This window comes from Aegilops tauschii, chromosome 7, assembly GCF_002575655.3.
Source record: "Aegilops tauschii subsp. strangulata cultivar AL8/78 chromosome 7, Aet v6.0, whole genome shotgun sequence".
In the NCBI taxonomy this organism is placed as follows: Eukaryota; Viridiplantae; Streptophyta; class Magnoliopsida; order Poales; family Poaceae; genus Aegilops; species Aegilops tauschii.
The window spans coordinates 88,444,634-88,464,193 of NC_053041.3; positions in this window are offsets into that span (position 1 = coordinate 88,444,634).

The window sequence follows — 19,560 nt, forward strand, 5'->3', positions numbered from 1 at the left end:
GGTTCGTCATGGTCTAGTAACATGACCTCCAGAACAGGATGACCGTACCACTCTGGTGCGGAACGTACTCTGGTCGACCTACGAGGTTTGGTAGTAACTTGATCTGAAGTTTTATGATCATCATCATTAACTTCCTCACTAATTGATGTAGGCATCACTGGAACTGATTTCTGTGATGAACTACTTTCCAATTCGGGAGAAGGTACAATTACCTCATCAAGTTCTACTTTCCTCCCACTCACTTCTTCGGAGAGAAACTCCTTCTCTAGAAAGGATCCATTCTTAGCAACAAATGTCTTGCCTTCGGATCTGTGATAGAAGGTGTACCCAACAGTTTCCTTTGGGTATCCTATGAAGACACATTTCTCCGATTTGGGTTCGAGCTTATCAGGTTGAAGCTTTTTCACATAAGCATCGCAGCCCCAAACTTTAAGAAACAACAGCTTAGGTTTCTTGCCAAACCATAGTTCATATGGTGTCGTCTCAACGGATTTAGATGGTGCCCTATTTAACGTGAATGCAGCCGTCTCTAAAGCATAACCCCAAAACGATAGCGGTAAATCGGTAAGAGACATCATAGATCACAGCATATCTAATAAAGTACGGCTACGACGTTCGGACACACCATTACGCTGTGGTGTTCCAGGTGGCGTGAGTTGCGAAACTATTCCACATTGTTTCAAATGAAGACCAAACTCATAACTCAAATATTCACCTCCACGATCAGATCGTCAAAACTTTATTTTTCTGTTAAGATGATTTTCCACTTCACTCTGAAATTCTTTGAACTTTTCAAATGTTTCAGACTTTTGTTTCATTAAGTAGATATACCCATATCTGCTCAAATCATCTGTGAAGTTCAGAAAATAACGATACCCGCTGCGAGCCTCAACTCTCATCGGATCGCATACATCGGTATGTGGGGTTCCGGCAAACCCTTAAGGTTCAAACACTGGGGTGCGCGCGAAGTCTTTCCCTCCTACCGATCTACGCCCTAGCTCGCTTAGATCTCGCGGACGAACTCGACGAACTCGCAACACAGAAAGACACGAGATTTATACTGGTTCGGGCCATCGTTGTGGTGTAATACCCTACTCCAGTGTGGTGGTGGTGGATTGCCTCTAGGGCTGATGATGAACAGTACAAGGGAAGAACAGCCTCCTGAGGTTGAGGTGTTCTTGTGGCTAGGCTCTCGATCGGGTTGGATCAAGCTAAGATGAGATGCCTCTACTATGGTGGCTAGCTCTACTTATATAGGCCCTGGTCCTCTTCCCAAATGTCGAGTGGGAAGGGAGCCAACAACGACGGGCAAATTTGAAGGGGGGCAGCTAGTACAAGCTATCCTGACAAAAGTGGTCTTCGGCTGCGAAAAGCTCTGGTGGTGACGCCGTCTTGGGCTCCACGATGACCTCCGTCTTGCTGTCCTCCTGGTCTTGGTCTCGTTGCACCAATATAGCAACCTTTGCCTGATGCCTCGGTACTCTTCGCCTGCCCTGGCCTCCTTAGCACCAAAGAGGAAATAAGGACGCTGCGCGCGCTAGTGCCTGCCTGGTGCCGTTCGTCATGGCTCACGTCACGAGAGCCTCGTGAGGTTTTGCCCCGCCTTGATATCTCTGCTCCTCGTGAGCCTGCTTGGCTAGGCTACTCCAAAGGAGGTCTTGCGTCGTCCGCCTCGCGAGGGTCTTGGATGCCTTGTTGATGAAGATGGGCCGTACGGCCTGCTGGCTTAGCCATGCTGTGGGCCGCAGTCAGGCAAGTCTGGGGACCCCCGTTCCCAGAACGCCGACAGTAGCCCCCGGGCCCAAGGTGCGCTCGGGCTTGGCTTCGCGGCTAAGCCAAGGGTCAAGTGCGGAGCACCGCGGGCCCCAAAAGCCTGCGGCCTTGGTTGACGCGTGGCGGTTGATTGGACGTGGGCGTCTCCGCTTCCCCATGCCGCCTCGGCAACTGCATGACTTGATAAGTCCCTGCGACATGCAAGGAAAACCATAATTACCTGCGATCGTGGGAGACGCCGGTTGGCCTTCTCTTGCTATAAATGGGGAGTAGGGCGGAGCCCCCGTCGCCCATCTCTTCCCCGCTTGCTTGCTTCTTCCTCTTCGCTCCACTGCTTGCAGCGCCACCGATGGCGCCACGAAGGAAGTTCTCTGCGGCCGAGAAGGGAAAGGCTCCTCGCGAGGGACCCGGCTCCCCGGCGCCCAAGCGCGGCCGCGGCCGCCCACGCAAGCATGCCGTGACCCCCACCGTGGCCCATTGTCGAGACGGCGCCACGGCATGTGGATCGGGTCATCCCAGCCATGGCGGTCCAGTTGACGAGGGGAGGCGTACTATGGTAGAGCGGCCTCCTCGTCCGCGCTTCCACACGGCGGAGGTGTCGCCGGAGTTTGTCGTCTGGTCGGAGAACCCGGCCGACAACTGGCTCCAACTTCCGCGCTTCTTCACCGGTGAACTGCGGGCCTCTGATCCAGGCGGACTCTGGCTGTAGGCGGATGGCTGCTGCAGCAAGGCGTCTTGGGTTGCGGTTGAGACTTCCGCCGCGGGCAACATATTCCTGGCCCGCAGCTGGCAGACATTCGCCCACGCGCGTGGCCTGGGCAGGCAGTGCACCCTCCACTTCAGGTACACTGGTGGATCGACCCTCTATGTGAGGGTGTTTGGGGAAGATGGTCACCGCGCCGGGTGCTGCCTCGAGGCGAACGACGGTGAGGAGGTACTCGGACTTGGGGACGGTCGCGACGAGGACGAGGGCGAGCCCGCCCTCGGCGACGACCGTGTCTCATCCAGCTACGGAGGCTCTTCCTCCGGCAACAGCTCCAGCAGTGGCGGCTATGACCAGCCGCCGTGCCGCTGCGCCCGTTTCGAAGGCGGCAGTGGGTCGTCTCGTCGCCGTACCTCCATGAAGCGTGAGGAAGGATCCGGCTAGGCTCGGGGTAGCGCTAGGGGCCTGTCTTCGCGGATCGCTGCAACGCTACTTTTGTTTTACTCTTTTCCTGCATCAAGAATGAAACCAGTATGGGCCCAGGGGGCGCGTATCGAACTATGGTTCCTCGATTATAACAGTATGCGTGTTGTTCTCGTGATGTGTCGTTATTTTGCGCAAGGATAACTTAACCTGGTATACTCAGGACGCCCTCTTCCTCGCGAGGCGTTTATTTCCTCGCATCCATCTTGCCTCGGTGGCTTGCATTCGCTCAGGAACTGCGAAAAACTCGTTAGGAAGTGCGTTAAAAAATTTGCCGTTCATCCTGGCCCTGACCTGGCGCTTTGTATCGCGGTACCCGAGGGGCACGGACTAGGAGAGGTGCGCCAGCTTTTGGGCTCGAATGAGGGTGGCTCGCGAGAAGGCAGAAAGGAGAAAAAATGCTCGCGAGGGCACCTTCCTAGCCCCCTCGTGAGGCATGCGAGAGAGAGAGAACACGAGCAAATTCGAGCCGGAAAAAATGCAGTGAGAGGTGAGGGAACCAAATCAGCAAGGAACGCCAAAGGCAAACTTTGATTAAGGAAAAGCGGGCCAACTACGGAAAGCAAATGAAAAGCCGCGTCCGGCACCTAATCTAGTCTTCAAGTCTTCTCACCAGCGCGAAGCTAAGTGCTGTCCACTAGGCATGGGAGGGAGCCCCAGGGCCTGAGGCCGGCGCTCCTGAGACTCCGGGGTGTGTACAGCCCCACTCATTATTACGTGAGAGTGTCACGGGTGGTGATTCTTCACAGGCACTGGGCCTTCTTCACGGGCTTCGGGCCTTTCTTCTCAGGCTCTGGGCCTTTCTTCTCAGGCTCTGGGCCTTGCTTCATGGATAGAACTTCCGGAGGTGCTGGATGTTCCAGGCGTTCTGGATGGGTATCCCGTCCTGCGTCTCCAGGCGCGCTGCACCCGGCCTGGAGACATGGACGACCCTGAACTGCCCTCCCACATGGGTGAAAGCTTGTGCAGCCCTTCTCTGGAGAGGACCCGCCTCAGGACGAGGTCGCCCACCTCGAGCGTCCTGGAGCGCACGTTGCGGCAGTGGTATCGCCGCAGCGCTTGTTGGTACCTTGCCACCCTCAATGCAGCTTCGCGTCGGTGTTCCTCCCCCAGCACGAGGTCCATCCCCCGCATGGCGTCCTGCCGCGTTTCATCGAATGCCAGGACCCGCGTGGAGCGATGCTTGACCTCGTGAGGGAGGGCTGCTTCAGCTCCCTAGACGAGGAAGAATGGAGTCTCGCCCGTTGGCTTGGTGGCGGTGGTTTGGATGGACCACAGCACGGCCTGGAGCTCGTCATGCCAGCCCCTGCCGCAGGCCTCCAGCTTCTTCTTGAAGGTCCTGGTCTTGAGGCCCCTCAAGACCTCTGCGTTAGTGCATTCGGCCTGACCGTTACTCCTGGGGTGGGCCACCGAAGCGTAGCAGATCTGCGTTCCAAGGTTAGCACAGTAGGTTTTGAAGAGGTTGCTAGTAAACTGCGAACCGTTATCTGTGATGATGCGGTTGGGGACCCCGAAGAGGCTCACGAGGCCCTTGATGAACTTGACAGCAGAGCCGGCTAGAATGGTACGGACGGCTTCCACTTCCGCCCACTTGGTAAACTTGTCGATGGCGACGTAGAGATAGCGGTAGCCCCCTGGCGCTCGAGGGAACGGGCCTAAGATGTCCAGCCCCCAGACCGCAAACGGCCACGTGAGCGGGATGGTTTGGAGGCCCTGAGCAGGCTGATGGATCTGCTTGGCGTGGAATTGGCAAGCTTCGCAGGACTTCACCAGCTCGGCCGCGTCGTTGAGTCTTGTAGGCCAATAGAACCCACTGCGGAACACCTTGCCAACGAGGGTCCGTGACGACAAGTGGTGTCCGCAGTCACCGCCGTGTATGTCAATCAGCAACTCCCTTCCTTGATCGCTGGAGATGCATCGTTCGGTCGTTTCCTGTATAACTCGCCGTCTTGGATACAGTATGTGGCTTGCTAGGCCACGCGCTCCGCGTCCTCTTCCTTTTTCGGCAGCGTCCCGTGCATCAGGTACTCTATGAATTCCTTGGTCCAGCACTCCTCCTGGGGCTCGAGCGCCAAGAGCAGCCGAGCTCCTGAGGTCGGGCCACAGGCTGGGGCTCCCGTGGCCGGGGGCTGTGGGAGCTCCTCCCGAGGCTGAGTCGTGCTTGAAAGAGGTGGCGTAGCTGATGGCTTGAAGAGCCGCTCTTCGAAGACGCCGGGCTCTTGTGGTTGCCGCTTGGATGCTCTCCTGGCGATGTCGTCGGCTTCCTTGTTGGTGCCCTGGGGCACGTGCTGCAGCTCCAGGCCCGAGAACTGCTTTTCCATCTTGCGCACCTCCTCGAGGTAGGCCTCCATGTGCTCGTCCTTCGGCTCGTACACCTTGTTGGAGAAGTTGACGAGGAGCTGCGAGTCGCCTTTGACGGTGAGGCGCTTCACCCCTAGAGCCGCCGCAGCCTTCAAGCCTGCTATGAGGCCTTCGTATTCTGCGATGTTGTTGGAGACCTTCTCGCCGTGCTGAAAACAGAGTTGCACGGCGTAGTAGAGCTTGTCCTGAGTGGGCGAGATGAGCACTGCTCCAGCCCCCGCGCCCTGGTGTGCGAAGGCGCCGTCGAAATACATGACCCAGCCGTCTGGTGCCTCGCTTCCTGGGGAGGTGGACCAGTCTTCTCCTTCCTCAAGAGCCGGGGCATCTGTCCATTCTGCCACAAAATCGGCGAGCGCGGCTCCCTTGATGATCCTGGTAGTGCTGAACTCCAACTGGAATGCTTGCAACTCGATCTTCCACTCAGCGACCCTTCCGGCTGAGTTAGGGCTCATGAGTACCCTCTCCAATGGGTAGGCTGAGACAACCTTGATGGGATGGCCCTGGAAGTAGTGCCGCAGCTTGTGCGAGGCCACCAAGAGTGCGAGCAGGAGCTTTTGCGGCATGGGGTAGCGCGCCCTCACGTCCCGCAGTATGGTGCTGACGAAGTACACCGGGTGCTCGACGAGGGCTGACACACTGTCGAGGCTCGGGTCCTGCGGAGATTTTGGCACATCCTGAGGTGGTGGATTTCCTGAGACCTGACCGTCCTCAGGAGCTTCTGCGATGTTGCCCTGCTGAGCTTGGTCTCCCGCCGCTGGTGCCACCATCACCAGGGGGCTGGTGAGGTATTTCTTGAGGTCTTGGAAGGCCCGGTTGGACTCCGGGGTCCACTCGAACGGGTCCTTCTTCTTCATGAGCTTAAAGAAGGGTAAGGCGCGCTCGCCTAGCTTGGAGATGAAATGCCCTAATGCGGTCACCCGCCCCGCTAGCTTCTGCATCTCCTTGAGGGTCTGTGGTAGGCTCATGTCTTCGATGGCCTTGATCTTCTCCGGGTTCGCCTTGATCCCTCTGTGGGATACGAGGAACCCCAGTAGCTTGCCGGAGGGGACGCCAAACACGCACTTCTCCGGGTTAAGCCTTAAGTTCACTTGGCGCAAGCTCTCGAAGGTCTCCTCCAAGTCTTGAATCAATGTCCTCGCCTCGCAAGATTTGACCACTATGTCATCAACGTAGGCCTCTGTGTTTCTGCCGAGCTGCCGCCCCAAAGCGATGTGCATCAACCGCTGAAAGGTTGTGCCCGCGTTGCGCAGCCCGAAGGGCATGCAGGTGTAGCAATACACCCCGCATGGTGTCAGGAAGGCTGTCTTCTCCACATCCTCCACCGCCATCTTGATTTGGTGGTATCCTGAGAATGCATCCAGGAAAAATAGCAAGTCGCACTCGGCGGTGGAGTCGACGATTTGATCGATGCGTGGAAGTGGGAACGGATCTTGGGGGCAAGCTTTGTTAAGGTTGGTGAAGTCGACGCACATCTGTTCCTTCCCGCCTTTCTTCGGTACTACGACGGGGTTCGCCAGCCATTCGGGGTATCGAACTTCTCGGATGGTACCTGCCGCCTCCAGCTTGCGTGCCTCTTGGACGATGAAGGCCTGCTTCTCAGTGGACTGTCGTCTTGCTCGCTGCTTCACGGGGCGTACGCTGGGGCACACCCTTAGATGGTGCTGGATTACCTCTCTCGGGACCCCTACCAGCTGATTGGGCTCCCATGCGAATATCTCCTTGTTCGCATGCAAAAACCTCACCAAAGCTTCTTCTTCTCCCGGGTCAAGGCCGGTTCCTATGGTGAAGGTGGCTCCTGAAGACCCGTCCTCGTTGACCGGCACCTGCTTGGTCTCCGCCTTGTCTTGGGTGAACACCTGCTTCTTCTTGGTGGGCGCGGTCTCCTTGGCCTCGGGCGTACCGGCGTCGGCTGGCTGTGCTGCTGCCGCGGTCTTGAAGGCGAGCCTGAGCACCGTCACGGCCTCCTTAGTGTCCCCCTTGATGGTGAGGACGCCCTTGCTCCCTGGCATCTTCATGAGGTTGTAGGCCGGGTGAGTCGCCGCCATGAACTAAGCGAGAGCCGGGTACCCGAGGATGGCATTGTACGGGAGACCGATGCGGGCGATGTCAAAGTCCACCAGCTCAGTGTGATAATTGTCTCGCATGCCAAAGGTGACAAGGAGGCGGATCTGTCCCGGAGAGTGGGCAGCTCCACCACCCACTCCCATGAAGGGCTTGCTGAGGCCGAGCCGCTCGAGCGGCACATGAAGAAGGCTGAAGGCTTCTACGGAGAGCAAGTTGAGGCCGGCGCCGCCGTCGATGAGGGTCTTGGTAACGGCCACATTGCAGATGGTGGGCGTGCAGAGCATCGGGAGCATCCCGGAGCCGGCGATGGAGTCAGGGTGGTCTTCCGAGCCGAAGGTGAGGTCGGCCTCCAGCGCAGCCCAACCCGGTGGAGCCCCCGGGCGCTTGGAGGCTGCCCCAACCTGACGGAAGAAAGGTTTGACGTGGCGATCTGAAGGCGGTGCTTGAGAGCCACCCAGCAGTGCCGCGACTGCATGGTGTGCCGGCACCGCATAGCGCGCGGTGAAGAGGTTGCGGAGTCCCCCCAAGATGCCACCGTGGATCCCGGGAGGTTGAGCAGCTAGGCGCGCGGCTCGCCGGGAGGGCCATGGGGAACCAGTTGGCCATGATCTTGTCGTCGCCTCCGGCTTCGAGGACGGCCTCCTCGTACGCCAGCATGAATGGCGCCGGGTCTGCCACGCCGTCGTAACGTGACGGCATCTCCGGCTTGAACTTGGTCGGCCACTGCACTCGCCGCAGGGCGGGGGCCAGGGCTCGGTATCCAGACTCCTTGCTGCTGGTGTCGGCCGCAGAGGTGGGTGGCGGGGCACTTGCCATGGGAGCGTAGTGCGGCGGTACGGGGTGCAGGGTGGTGGAGAGGAGCTCCAGTGCACCCCTACCTGGCGTGCCAAATGTCGGATGTGGGGTTCCGGCAAACCCTTAAGGTTCGAACACTGGGGTGCGCGCGAAGTCTTTCCCTCCTACCGATCTACGCCCTAGCTCGCTTAGATCTCGCAGACGAACTGGACGAACTCGCAACACAGAAAGACACGAGATTTATACTGGTTTGGGCCACCGCTGTGGTGTAATACCCTACTCCAGTGTGGTGGTGGTGGATTGCCTCTAGGGCTGATGATGAACAGTACAAGGGAAGAACAGCCTCCTGAGGTTGAGGTGTTCTTGTGGCTAGGCTCTCGATCGGGTTGGATCAAGCTAAGATGAGATGCCTCTACTATGGTGGCTAGCTCTACTTATATAGGCCCCGGTCCTCTTCCCAAATGTCGAGCGGGAAGGGAGCCAACAACGGCGGGCAAATTTGAAGGGGGACAGCTAGTACAAGCTATCCTGACAAAAGTGGTCTTCGCCTGCGAAAAGCTCTGGTGGTGACGTCGTCTTCGGCTCCACGATGACCTCCATCTTGCCGTCCTCCTGGTCTTGGTCTCGTTGCACCAATATAGCAACCTTTGCCTGATGCCTCGGTACTCTTCGCCTGCGCTGGCCTTCTTAGCACCAAAGAGGAAATAAGGACGCTGCGCGCGCTGGCGCCCGCCTGGTGCCGTTCGTCATGGCTCACGTCACGAGAGCCTCGTGAGGTTTTGCCCCGCCTTGATATCTCCGCTCCTCGTGAGCCTGCCTGGCTAGGCTACTCCAGAGGAGGTCTTGCGTCGTCCGCCTCGCGAGGGTCTTGGATGCCTTGTTGATGAAGATAGGCCGTACGGCCTGCTGGCTTAGCCACGCTGTGGGCCGCAGGAAGGCAAGTCTGGGGACCCCCGTTCCCAGAACACCGACAGTATGTATTATTTCCAATAAGTCAGTGTCTCGCTCCATTGTTCCGGAACGGAGTCTTAGTCATCTTGCCCATGAGGCATGGTTCGCAAGCATCAAGTGATTCCAAAAGCCCATCAACATGGAGTTTCTTCATGCGCTTTATACCAATATGACCTAAACGGCAGTGCCACAAATAAGTTGCACTATCATTATTAGCTTTTCATCTTTTGGCTTCAATATTATGAATATGTGTATCACTACGATCGAGATTTAACAAAAATAGACCATTCATCAAGGGTGCATGACCATAAAAGATATTACTCATATAAATAGAACAACCATTATTCTCTGATTTAAATGAATAACCATCTCACATCAAACAAGATCCAGATATAATGTTCATGCTCAACGCTGGCACCAAATAACAATTATTGAGGTCTAAAACTAATCCTGAAGGTAGATGTAGAGGTAGTGTACCAACGGCGATCACATCAACCTTGGAACCATTTCCGACGTGCATCGTCACCCCGTCCTTAGCCAATCTTCGTTTAATTCGTAGCCCCTGTTTTGAGTTGCAAATATTAGCAACAGAACTAGTATCAAATAGCCAGGCGCTACTACGAGCATTAGTAAGGTACACATCAATAACATGTATATCAAATATACCTTTCACTTTTCCATCATTCCTATCCGCCAAATACTTGTGGCAGTCCCTTTGCAGTAGAAGCACTCAGTTTCAAACTTAGGTCCAGACTTGGGCTTCTTCCCGGGAGTAGCAACTTGCTTGCTATTATTCTTGAAGTTCCCCTTCTTCCCTTTGCCCTTTTTCTTGAAACTAGTGGTCTTGTTAACCATCAACACTTGATGCTCCTTCTTGATTTCTACCTCCGTATCCTTTTGCATCACGAAGAGCTCGGGAATTGTCTTTTCTATCCCTTGCATATTATAGTTCATCAAGAAGCCTTTATAGGTTGGTGGCAGTGATTGAAGAACTCTGTCAATGACACTATCATCAGGAAGATTAACTCCCAGCTGAGTCAAGTGGTTATGGTACCCAGACATTCTGAGTAAGTGTTCACTAACAGAACTGTTCTCCTCCATCTTGCAGCTATAGAACTTGTTGGAGACTTCATATCTCTCAACTCGGGCATTTGCTTGAAATATTAACTTCAACTGCTGGAACATCTCATATGCTCCATGACGTTCAAAACGTCTTTGAAGTCCCGATTCTAAGCCGTAAAGCATGGCACACTGAACTATCGAGTAGTCATCAGCTTTAGTCTGCCAGACTTTCATAACGCCCGGAGTTGCTCCTGCAGCGGGCCTTGCACCTAGCGGTGCTTCCAGGACGTAATTCTTCTGTGCAGCAATGAGGATAATCCTCAAGTTACGGACCCAGTCCGTGTAGTTGCTACCGTCATCTTTCAACTTAGCTTTCTCTAGGAACGCATTAAAATTCAAGGGAACGGTAGCACGGGCCATTGATCTACAACAACATAGATATGCAAAAAACTATCAGGTACTAAGTTCATGCTAAATTAAAGTTCAATTAATCATATTACTTTAGAACTCCCACTTAGATAGACATCCCTCTAGTCATCTAAATGATCACGTGATCCATATCAACTAAACCATGTCCGATCATCACGTGAGATGGAGTAGTTTTCAATGGTGAACATCTCTATGTTGATCATATCTACTATATGATTCACGTTTGACCTTTCGGTCTCAGTGTTCCGAGGCCATATCTGCATATGCTAGGCTCATCAAGTTTAACCCGAGTATTCTGCATGTGCAAAACTGGCTTGCACCCGTTGTATGTGAACGTAGAGCTTATCACACCCGATCATCACGTGGTGTCTCGGCACGACGAACTGTAGCAACGATGCATACTCAGGGAGAACACTTATACCTTGAAATTTAGTGAGGGATCATCTTATAATGCTACCGTCGTACTAAGCAAAATAAGATGCATAAAAGATAAACATCACATGCAATCAAAATATGTGACATGATATGGCTATCATCATCTTGTGCCTTTGATCTCCATCTCCAAAGCACCGTCATGATCTCCATTGTCACTGGCTTGATACCTTGATCTCCATCGTAGCATCGTTGTCGTCTCGCCAACTATTGCTTCTACGACTATCGCTACCGCATAGTGATAAAGTAAAGCAATTACATGGCGATTGCATTTTCATACAATAAAGCGACAACCATAAGGCTCCTGCCAGTTGCCGATAACTTTTACAAAACATGATCATCTCATACAATAACGTATATCACATCATGCCTTGAACATATCACATCACAACATGCCCTGCAAAAACAAGTTAGATGTCCTCTAGTTTGTTGGTGCAAGTTTTACGTGGCTGCTACGGGCTTCTAGCAAGAACCGTTCTTACCCTACGCATCAAAACCACAATGATCTTTCATCAAGTGTGCTATTTTAACCTTCAACAAGGACCGGCCGTAGTCAAACTCGATTCAACTAAAGTTGGAGAAACAGACACCCGCCAGCCACCTGTGTGCAAAGCACGTCGGTAGAACCGGTCTCATGAACGTGGTCATGTAATGTTGGTCCGGGCCGCTTCATCCAACAATACCGCCGAATCAAAGTAAGACGCTGCTGGTAAGCAGTATGACTATTATCGCCCACAACTCTTTGTGTTCTACTCGTGCATATCATCAACGCATAGACCTAGCTCGGATGCCACCGTTGGGGAACGTAGCATGCAATTTCAAAAAAATTCCTACGCTCACGCAAGATCTATCTAGGAGATGTATAACAATGAGAGGGGGAGAGTGTGTCCATGTACCCTCATAGACCGAAAGCGGAAGCATTAGGTTAACGCGGTTGATGTAGTCAAACGTCTTCACGATCCAACCGATCTAGTACCGAACGTACGTCACCTCCGAGTTCAGCACACGTTCAGCTCGATGACGTCCCTCGAACTCTTGATCCAGTAGAGGGTCGAGGGAGAGTTCCGTCAGCACGACGGTGTGGTGACGGTGATGGTGATGTGATCCGTGCAAGGCTTCGCCTAAGCACTACGACGCTATGACCGGAGGAGTAAACTGTGGAGGGGGGCACCGCACATGGCTAAGAGAACAATTGATGCACCTTTTGGGGTGCCCCCCGTCCCCGTATATAAAGGAGGGGAGGAGGAGGTGGCCGGCCCTAGGGGCGCGCCAAGTGGGGGGAGTCCCACTAGGACTCCTAGTCCTAGTCGGTTCCCCCCTTCCTTCCAACGGAGAGGGGGAAAGGGGAAAGAGGGGGAGAGGGAGAAGGAAAGGGGGGCCGTGCCCCCACCCCTTGTCCAATTCGGACTTGCCATGGGGGGCACGCCACCTCTTGTGGCCTGCCTCCCTCTCTCCACTATGGCCCATGAGGCCCATTAACTTTCCCGGGGGGTTCCGGTAACCTCCCGGTACTCTGAAAAATCCCCGAACCTCTTCGGAACCATTCCGGTGTCCGTACATAACCTTCCAATATATCAATATTTACCTATCGACCATTTTGGGACTCCTCGTCATGTCCCTGATCTCATCCGGGACTCCGAACAAACTTCAGTCACCAAAACACACAACTCATAATACAAATCGTCATCGAACGTTAAGCGTGCGGACCCTACGGGTTCGAGAACTATGTAGACATGACCGAGACACATCTCCGGTCAATAACCAATAGCAGAACCTGGATGCTCATATTGGTTCCTACATATTCTATGATGATCTTTATCGGTCAAACCGCATGATAACATACGTCATTCCCTTTGTCATCGGTATGTTACGTGCCCGACATTGGATCGTCGGTATCCTCATACCTAGTTCAATCTCGTTACCGGAAAGCCTCTTTACTCGTTCCATAATGCATCATCCCGCAACTAACTCATTAGTCACATTGCTTGCAAGGCTTATAGTGATGTGCATTACCGAGAGGGCCCAGAGATACCTCTCCGATACTCGGAGTGACAAATCATAATCTCGATCTATGCCAACCCAACAAACACCTTCGGAGACACCTGTAGAGCATCTTTATAATCACCCAGTTACGTTGTGACATTTGATAGCACACAAGGTGTTCCTCCGGTATTCAGGAGTTGCATAATCTCATAGTCAAAGGAACATGTATAAGTCATGAATAAAGCAATAGCAATAAAACTTAACGATCATTATGCTAAGCTAACGGATGGGTCTTGTCCATCACATCATTCTCTAATGATCTGATCCCGTTCATCAAATGAAAACACATGTCTATGGTCAGGAAACTTAACCATCTTTGATTAACGAGCTAGTCAAGTAGAGGCATACTAGGGACACTCGGTATTGTTTATGTATTCACACATGTATTAAGTTTCTGGTTAATACGATTCTAGCATGAATAATAAACATTTATCATGATATAAGGAAATAAATAATAAATTTATTATTGCCTCTAGGGCATATTTCCTTCAGTCTCCCACTTGCACTAGAGTAAGTAATCTAGATTACATAGTAATGATTCTAACACCCATGGAGTCTTGGTGCTGATCATGTTTTCCTCGTGGAAGAGGCTTAGTCAACGGGTCTGTGATACGTCTCCAATGTATCTACTTTTCCAAACACTTTTGCCCTTGTTTTGGACCCTAACTTGCATGATTTGAATGGAACTAACCCGGACTGACGTTGTTTTCAGCAGAATTGCCATGGTGTTATTTTTGTGCAGAAATAAAAGTTCTCGGAATGACCTGAAACTTCATGGAGAATATTTTTAGAAATAATAAAAAATACCGGCGAAAGAATCAACCGAAGGGGGCCCACACCCTGGCCACGAGGGTAGGGGCGCGCCTACCCCCTGGGCGCGCCCCCATATCTCATGGCCCCCCTGGAGCTCCACCGACCTCAACTCCAACTCTATATGTTCACGTTCGGGGAGAAAAAAAATCAGAGAGAAGGATTCATCGCGTTTTACGATACGGAGCTGCCGCCAAGCCCTAATCTCTCTCGGGAGGGCTGATCTGGAGTCCGTTCGGGGCTCTGGAGAGGGGAATCCGTCGTCGTCGTCATCATCAACCTTCATCCATCACCAATTTCATGATGCTCACCGCCGTGCGTGAGTAATTCCATCGTAGGCTTGCTGGACGGTGATGGGTTGGATGAGATTTATCATGTAATCGAGTTAGTTTTGTTAGGGTTTGATCCCTAGTATCCATTATGTTCTGAGATTGATGTTGCTATGACTTTGCTATGCTTAATGCTTGTCACTAGGGCCCGAGTGCCATGATTTCAGATCTGAACCTATTATGTTTTCATGAATATATGTGAGTTCTTGATCCTATCTTGCAAGTCAATAGTCACCTATTATGTGTTATGATTCGGCAACCCCGAAGTGACAATAATCGGGACCACTCCTGGTGATGACCGTAGTTTGAGGAGTTCATGTATTCACTAAGTGTTAATGCTTTGGTCTGGTACTCTATTAAAAGGACGCCTTAATATCCCTTAGTTTCCAATAGGACCCCGCTGCCACGGGAGGGTGGGACAAAAGATGTCATGCAAGTTCTTTTCCATCAGCACGTATGACTATATTCGGAATACATGCCTACATTACATTGATGAACTGGAGCTAGTTCTGTGTCACCCTATGTTATAACTGTTGCATGAGGAATCGCATCTGACATAATTATCCATAATTGATCCAATGCCTACGAGCTTTTCACATATTGATCTTTGCTTAGTTACTTTTCCGTTGCCACTGTTACAATTACTACAAAACTTCCACTGTTACTTTTGCCACTGTTACCGTTACTTCCATACTTCTTTGCTACTAAATATTTTGCTGCAGATATTAAGTTTTCCAGGTGTGGTTGAATTGACAACTCAACTGCTAATACTTGAGAATATTCTTTGGCTCCCCTTGTGTCGATCAATAAATTTGGGTTGAATACTCTACCCTCGAAAACTGTTGCGATCCCCTATACTTGTGGGTTATCAAGACTATTTTCTGGCGCCGTTGCCGGGGAGCATAACTCTATTCTTTGAGTCACTTGGGATTTATATCTGCTGATCACTATGAGGAACTTGAAAGACGAAAAAACCAAGATTTATCCCTCAACTACGAGGGGAGGTAAGGAACTGCCATCTAGCTCTGCACTTGATTCACCTTCTGTTATGAGTAAATTGGCGACACCTACACCTACTATTGATTCTGATATGTCGCATGTTATTGATGATGCCACTTCTGCTGTGCATGATACTTATGATGAAACTACTTCTATGCTTGATAATATTGCGCCATTAGGTGAATTTCTTGATGAACAACTTGCTAGGGCTAGAGAGAATGAAATTATTGAAACTGATAATATTGATGAAAGTGATGATGAAGATTCTCCCCCTAGATATGAATTGCCTGTTGTGCCTGAGGGTAATGTTATGGATGAAGAAACTGCTAGAGACTTTTTAGCTTGCAATGATAGATATGATCTTAAGAAATGGTTAGCTAAGATAAAAGAAAAATCCTTGAATGCTAGAATGAAACATGACCCTACTTTTGCTACTTCACCTATCTGTATTTCTGATAAGGATTATGATTTCTCTGTCGATCCTAAGATAATTACTTTGGTTCAATCTGATCATTTTTATGGCTATGAATCTGAAACTGTTGTGGCACATCTTACTAAATTAAATGATATAGCCACCCTATTCACTCATGAGGAAAAATTCGTTACTATTATATCCTTCAGTTATTTCCGTGCTCATTAAAGGGTGATGCTAAAACATGGTTTAATTCTCTTGATCCTGGTTGTGTGCGTAATCCCCAGGATATGATTTATTACTTCTTTGCTAAATATTTCCCCGCTCATAAGAAACAAGTTGCCTTGAGGGAAATATATAATTTTGTGCAAATTGAAGAAGAGAGTCTCCCACAAGCTTGGGGGAGGCTTCTCCAATTACTTAATGCTTTGCCTGATCATCCCCTCAAGAAAAATGAAATACTTGATATCTTTTATAATGGACTAACCGATGCTTCCAGAGACCACCTGGATAGTTGTGCTGGTTGTGTTTTCAGGGAAAGAACTGTTGATCAAGCTGAATTGCTATTGAATAATATGTGGAGTAATGATAATAATTGGACACTTCCTGAACCAACTCCTAAGCCAACTCCGAAAAAATGGGTATTTTATTTCTCATTCCTGAAGACATGCAAGAGGCAAAGAAATCTATGAAAGAAAAGGGTATTAAAGCTGAAGATGTTAAGAATTTACCACCTATTGAAGAAATACATGGTCTTGATAACCCGACACAGGTAGTAAAGGTAAATTCTCTCTATAGATTTGATGAAGGTGATATTCCTCGTTATAAGTCTGCTAGCCAATGCTTAGATGAGTTTGATAATTTTATTGTTAACCAAGAAAACTTCAATTCTTATGTTGGCAGACAATTGAAACGTAATGCTTATATGATTGAACACTTGAGTGATTATATGTCTAGAGTTAAAGGTGAACTTAAACTCATTAGTAAACATGCTTCTATGGTTACCACTCAAGTAGAACAAGTGCTTAAAGCTCAAAATGATTTGCTCAATGAATTAAATAATAAGAAAAATGATAATGTTGTTAGAGTTGTGACTAGAGGTGGTAGAATGACTCAGGAACCTTTGTATCCTGAGGGCCACCCTAAGAGAATTGAGCAAGATTCTTCAAGAACTAATGTTGAGGCACCTAGTTCTCCTAAGAAGAAGAAAAAGAAAAATGATAGGACTTTGCATGCTTCTAGTGAACCTGTTGTTGACACACCTGAGAATCCCAATGATATTTCTATTTTTGATGCTGAAACACAATCTGGTAATGAACATGAACCTAGTGATAATATTAATGATGATGTTCATGTTGATGCTCAACCTAGCAATAACAATGATGTAGAGATTGAACCTGTTATTGATCTTGATAACCCACAATCAAAGAAACAACGTTATGAAAAGAGAGACTTCGTTGCTAGGAAGCACGGCAAAGAAAGAGAACCATGGGTTCAGAAACCCATGCCTTTTCCTCCTAAACCATCCAAAAAAACGATGATGAGGATTTTGAGCGCTTTGCTGAAATGATTAGACCTATCTTTTTGCGTATGCGTTTGACTGATATGCTTAAAATGAATCCTTATGCTAAGTACATGAAAGATATTGTTACAAATAAAAGAAAGATATCGGAAGCTGAAATTTCCACCATGCTTGCTAATTACACTTTTAAAGGTGGAATACCTAAGAAACTAGGAGATCCGGGAGTACCAACTATACCATGCTCCATTAAAAGAAACTATGTTAAAACTGCTTTATGTGATCTTGGAGCCGGTGTTAGTGTTATGCCTCTCTCTTTATATCATAGACTTGATTTGAATAAGTTGAAACCTATTGAAATATCTTTGAGAATGGCCAATAAATCAACTGCTATACCTGTCGGTATTTGTGAGGATGTGCCTATTGTGGTTGCAAACATTACTATTTTAACGGACTTTGTTATTCTTGATATTCCCGAGGACGATAGTATGTCGATTATCCTTGGTAGACCCTTTTTGAATACTGCAGGGGCTGTTATTGATTGCAACAAAGGCAATGTCACTTTTCATGTTAATGGTAATGAGCATACAGTACACTTTCCGAGGAAACAACCTCAAGTCCACAGTATAAATTCTATTGGAAAAACTTCAACAATTACTATTGGAGGTTTTGAATTTCCTCGTCCTACTGTCAAGAAGAAATATGATATTCTTATTATTGGGGACGTGCGTATCCCTATTGAGGTAACCTAGTGCTATTCGAAAATTCTCCGGTTTCATGCGATTCGGAATGAGTTTGTTAACAAGACTTGATCAACCTTGTTAGTGGATTCCTTTTGATGAGCATGAGATGGATGAAGTTAGAAAGCACAACTCTCTGTACCCTCCTTTTACTTTCTGTTATTTAGAATAAATAAAGCAAAAATAGTATTTTCTGTCTGTTTTCTGAATTATCCATGCAATAAAAAATACCCCGAAAATAAAAGTTCTCCAAATGCCCTAAAATTGAAATATGATTTTTTTGTAGAATATTTAAGAACATCTGGCACTGAGAACACACCAGAGGGGGCAACCACCTGGCCACGAGGGTGCAGGGCGCGCCCCACCCCCTGGGCGCGCCTCCCTGCCTCATGGGCCCCACGTGACCCCCCTCCACTTATTCCTGCACCCACACACTTCGTCTTCCTCCAGAAAAAATCACCACACAGCTCAAACTCGTGTTCTAGCTCGTTTTGCTGCGATTTTCGATCTCCTTGCTCAAAGCTCCATTCACAAAACTGCTTTGGGGGATTGTTATTTGGTATGTGACTCCTCCAATGGTCCAATTAGTTTTTGTTCTAGTGCTTTATTTATTGCAAATTTTTGCTACTTAGGTGACCCTGTTCTTGAGCTTGCATGTCAAATTTATTTGGTCCCAAGTAGTTCTAATGCATGATATAGTCTCTAGGCACTTGTGGGAGTAGTTGCTATCAATTTTGTTGAGTTTGGTTCACTTTTATTTTGAGTCACTAAAATTTCAGAAATTTTCAGAAAATGATGAACAGATTATTGAGGGGCTCTTCGAGCCGAAGCTCAAAGGATAAGCAAAGTGAGGAGAATAAGAAGCCCAAATATAATCTCCCTCGCACTGCGGAGGTTCGGCCGTGTGAATGGCCTTCTGATGAGTTCCTGAGAGCCGCTGGAATTTATGATGATTTTTATCACTTGGCTGAGAATGCAGGCCTCACTGACTTCCTCCGCGACCAGCGCGAACAGCACGTACCTCATTTTGCCGGAGGCCGTTCATGCATACTTAAGCGTGACACCTGCTCCAAAGGCTGAGCCGGAGCCACCACTTGACCCTTATCGGCAGTCTGTTTATCAGTGGGATCCGGAGGAGATCGCCAACCAGTGGCACCCAGAGGGTTCTTCTCAGTAGACTAGAGAGGACCACTTTGATCCTTGGGCATAGACCAACTTAGGCCAAAAGCCTAATCTTGGGTGGGGGGGACGTATTTCTCACCGGGGGAGTATAAACTTTACCATTCTGTTTGGGAACCGCCTATAATGTGTATAGCATGGAAGATATCGAGATCTCTCGGTTGTTATGTTGATAATGAAAGTATGCCGCTCAAAATATTATTTATCTCTATTTCAAAACTCGAGCTCTGGCACCTCTACAAATCTCTGCTTCCCTCTGCGAAGGGCCTATCCATTTACTTTTATGTTGAATCATCATCTTCTTATTAAAAAGCACCAGTTGGAGAGCACCGCTGTCATTTGCATCCATTACTATTAATTTATATTGAGTATGACTGGATCTCTTTTACCATGAATTACAATGTCTAGTCAGTCCTTGATCTTCAGAGGTGCTCTGCATTTATGTTTTGCGGTCTCAGAAAGGGCTAGCGAGATAC